The following is a 4876-nucleotide window of genomic DNA, read 5'->3' on the forward strand; positions in this document are numbered from 1 at the left end:
ACCACACACATGCAAACAATGAGATTGAATCTTGTCGTGCTAATCTAAATCAATCAATTGTGGCAAAACGTCCATACCCGCTGCACCAAATTCCGCCCAAGCTCACTTCGGGGTTCTATTTGGAATAGACTATGCTAAACCAAATGCTTCAAGGTAAAGATTCACAATCTGAAGAGTGCTGAGTTCGGGGTTCTATTTGGAATAGACTATGCTAAACCAAATGCTTCAAGGTAAAGATTCACAATCTGAGGAGTATCTGCCAGGTCCTCCTCCTCCACCCACTTTGCATCCAATGCTAGATAGTTCTTGAATTTAACCAAGAACCTTCTTATCGCTTTACCTTTTATCTTTCTATCTTTATATGCCAATATCTGTTTTGGAACAAGTATCTCCTCGTTTTCCTCCACTTCGGGTTGCTCATCTGGCTCCCCATCATCAGGCACATTGCCTTTATAAGGCTTCAGGAGACTCACATGAAAAGCATTGTGAATCCTCCACGTATCGGGCAGCTTCGGTCTAAAGGAGACATCATTTATCTTTTCAAAAATCTGAAAAGGTCCATAGTATCTCATGCTAAGCTTTGGAAAAAGCCGCTCCTTTCCCTTTTTCTTTCTCAAGCGTGCCTTCTCAAAACGTAAGAGCACCCAATCGGTCTTCTTTAATTTCAAATCGTGACGATGTTGATCTACTGCCTTTTTGTGTCTTTCTTGAGATTTCTGCAAAGCCTCCCGGACCTTGGCAAAAGCAGTGTCCAAGTCCCGTGTGTACTCGTCGACTTCAAAAATCTTATCTTTCGTGCTTAGGAAGGATGGAACCTTCGTAGAACGTTCAATAATCTCAAATGGCGCCTTCCCCGTCGAAGAGTGAATCGTGTTATTGTAAGCAAATTCCCATTGAGTCTTCTGATCCAAGATGTAAGAGTTCAATAAATCCAGTACGACTGAATTTGCAATTTCCGATTGCCCATCTGTCTGCGGGTGGAAAGATGACGAGAACTGCAACCGCGTGCCAATGTTCTCCCAAATAGCCTTCCAAAACAAACTCGTGAATCTGGCGTCTCTGTCGAAGACAATTGTCTCAGACATGCCATGTAATCTGAATATCTGGGCCACAAATAGTCTCGCTAAGTGATCCGGCTTGAGTGTCTTCTTGATTGAAATGAAATGAGCTTGCTCGCTAAATCTGTCAATAACTGTCCAGATACCATCGTGCCCACTCTGTGTTCTCGGGAGATCAAAATGAAATCCATTGCAATACTTTCCCAAGGGCAGGTGGGTATGGGTAAAGACTGTAACAATCCCTATCCTTTATGCCTGTCAAACTTGACCTTCTGGCATACCAAGCAGCTGCATACAAAATCGTCCATGTCCTTCTTGAGTCTCGGCCAATAGAAGTATCTCTCCACACCTTTCAAGGTGGTAGCAATGCCGCGGTGACTTGGAAATGGTGGACAGTGACATTCGGTTAAAACCTTTTCCCTCAATGGCTATGTAACACACAACATCGTTTTCTTCATCTAGTAGCCATCCCGAATGGAATATCCTGCTACTACCTCCCCATTCCGTATCCGAGTGAAAATATCTGCAAAATTTGTATATGTGACATACTGATCGACCATATCCTCGAAGCTCCTATGATGTGTTGCGAAAATAGCCAGAACCAACGGCTTCCGAGACAAAGCATCCGCCACCAAATTCTTCTGTCCCTTCACATGGACAATCTGGAAGTGAAACTGTGACAAGATGTTCGCCTACCGCATATGCTTTTCCGATAGCTGCTTCTGTGACAAGAAGTAGCGTAAACTCTGGTGATCTGTAAAGACCGTAAAATCGGCTCCAAGTAGGTAATGTCGCCACTGAGTAAAAGCATGGATAACCACCAAAAGCTCTTTCTTATATATCTGTGTTGTTAATTCCGGCCTTGAGAACAATCGGCTCTCGTAGGCAATGACATGGCCTTCTTGCATTAGGACCGCACCCAGACTACGACCACAAGCATCACAATATACTTCGAATGACTTCTGCAAATCCGGCAAAGTCAAAATTGGTCCTGTAGTCAATTTCTCTTTCAAGGTCTGAAAGGCAGTCACCTCTGTGAATCCCCACGAGAAAGGGACTCCTTTCTGTGTCAAAATATGCAAAGGGGAAGCAACCTCTACAAACTTTCTAATGAACCGCCAATACTAAGAACATAAGCCCAAGAAGCTTCCAACTTCATGGACATTCTTCAAATCGGGCCAATCACGGATAGTCTCTATCTTGGCCGGGTCCATCTGCACTCCTGCTGCTGAGACAATGTGTCCCAAAAAGTGTATCTCTGGTAGGAAAAATTCACTCCTCTGCATTGATTACCAACTTATGATCCTGTAATGCTTGAAAGACCTGTAGCAGATGTTCTCTATGTTCTGCCTCATCCTTGAAGAAGACAATAATGTTATCAAAGAAAGTGTCAACAAAAGCCTGTACTCTCTGAAAATCCTGTCCATCATTCGGTTAAAGATCGCTCGAGCATTGGTAAGGCCAAAAGGCATCACCAAAAATTCAAATAAACCGAAGGTCGTCCGAAAAGCTGTCTTGTAGACATCTCCCAGCGCGATTTGGATATGATGATATCCACTCTTCAAATCGATCCTGCTGAAACCAGAGGATCCCTGTAGTCGGTCAAGAATATCATCGATCCTAGGAATCAGAAATCTGTTCTTGATGGTGATTTTGTTGAGAGCTCTGTAGTCAATGCACATTCTCCAAGATCCGTACCAACAACACCGGAAAGCAGTAAGGTGAAGTACTCTGTTGGATAAGACCCTTTCCCAAGAGGTCTTTCACTTGGTTCATAATCTCTTCATTCTGGGCTCGGCTCACACGGTAAGGTGGCCGGTTCGGTGATGTGCTTTCAAGTATCAGATCAATGGTATGATCCTCAGGACGAGCTGGTAGCAATTCGCCTGGCAGGCCCTCAGAAAAGCAATCAACATGAGTGTGGAGAAAATCTTGGCGTTCTTTTTCAAGGTCAAAACATATTCGACCTTCAATCATCATTCAGTTCTTTCCAGAAATTCGAGTTAAGAAACTGAAGTTCATCAAGTACAATCTCTGTGCCCTTCATTTGTCAAAGTCGCTTTCTCAGCCCGATAGTCAACCATGGCGTTGTTCTTGTGGCACCAAGGGATTCCGAGGAGGACGTCAAAACCTCCTAAGGGCAGATCAGTGTAATGGCAACATCCCGTCCGGGTACCGCTAGAACTACCTCCGCCTGTGGCCTCAGCCTGTCGGACGTAATTCCAAATCGAGCCGCCAATTCAAGTGAAAAGAAGTTGGCCTTGGCTCCTCCATTAAAGAAAATGAGGGCTTCCTGATCTTTCACTTTGCCCTAAGTGCAGCAAAGTTTTGTGCTATCGTTCATCTGATTCGGTAAGCAATGTGGTATCAGTTCTGCTTTTATCTACCTTTTCTGCCACGTTCCTCTGCTGCTCTAGAACTCTCTGGCCTATCTTCAGTCTGTGCCTTTTTGGGGCAGTTTGAGGAGATGTGTCCAAATTCCCCGCAACCAAAATACTTCCCCTCTTTGAGATAGATAGCCCTTTCTCTAAGAGTCTGTCGAGGACGTGCATCTTTCTTTTCTTTGGAACTCTTTCTCTTTCTACTTTCATTATTAGAAGTTTGTAGGGTTCTCTGAGTCAAGATCTTATATGTGGGGTAAGTCAAATTGCCCGAGGGCATGGCAAAACCCCGTTTCGCACGACCCATCAATTCTTGAATAGAATTTGACTTTTGTTCTAAGCAGTTAATCCCAGATCTCTATAGGAAGTCTGCAGCAAAACCGCTTAATTTGTTCCTTAAATGAGACCTTAAATGAAGAGGCTGGTAGAAAAGAGCTCCAAAATCTCTCGCAATAAGCGTCCAGAGAAACTTCCTTGGTCATCCGAAGATGATTCCACGCGGTTCATATATCTCGTTCGTACTCCCGAGTCAGCCAAGAGGAAATAAAGAGTCTTTTGAATTTCAACCATGTAACTAGAGCTTCCTTCCTCAGAAGAAGAGTGGACCACCATGTTCGAGCATCTCGGAACCAAGAAAAAGATTTAAATCGATTGTCCACCTTCTTTTAATTCTTTTACTTTCTTGCTCTGGTCTTTGCAAAAGACAAATTGGTTGGCTCTGTAGAAGTGCTTCTTTTCAAGAGTGCTTGTCCCTGTCTTTCTGCGAATACAGGTTCCGCTTTTCTGCACTCGTCTGTCTTTTCGACTTTCCTCCCTAGCTGAGACGAGAAGCAATGGCCACACGCCATCTCGAGTAAATCTTTTCAATGGGGTAATTCTTCAAGTGTTTCGCCAACCTTGAGTCCCTGGAGTACTGAATCAATTTGTTCACACATATGCCAATCTGCAGTTGACGTTTGTGTTCCTTTCAGGCAAACTTGTTCGAAAAAAAATTTGCCTCAAATCTTCATTCTTTTCTTCAGTTCCGGCCCGGATCTTCAACTTTTCTTTGCCTTCCCACTGAGAGGTGTCATCTCTATTAGATTCTCCACAAGAACGCATGTGTAATTTGGGATTCGTTATGGCTTTACGCCCTGTAAGACAGAGCGATGAAGACGGGAGCGCGCCCGATGCGCGATGTATGAAGGGTGGGAGTGGCTAATAAGTCCTGGGTCGGGACACGAAGATTCTTTTCCAAAAGTTGTGTGCGCTGCAAAAAGGATCGGATCCTCCGTAGAAGAAGAATCTTTATGTGCTCTGATACCACTGTAACAAACTTGGACACCCCAAGTCAAGATTCTACCGCGACACAGCAGAGATTCACTTCAAAACAGTTCACACTTCACAATTAGGTCGACACGGCCCGGCGTAGTTCCGTGCCTAGAGATATTTGCCCCA

This window comes from Adiantum capillus-veneris, chromosome 15 (genome assembly GCF_014529385.1).
Source record: "Adiantum capillus-veneris isolate H3 chromosome 15, ASM1452938v2, whole genome shotgun sequence".
Lineage (NCBI taxonomy): Eukaryota > Viridiplantae > Streptophyta > Polypodiopsida > Polypodiales > Pteridaceae > Adiantum > Adiantum capillus-veneris.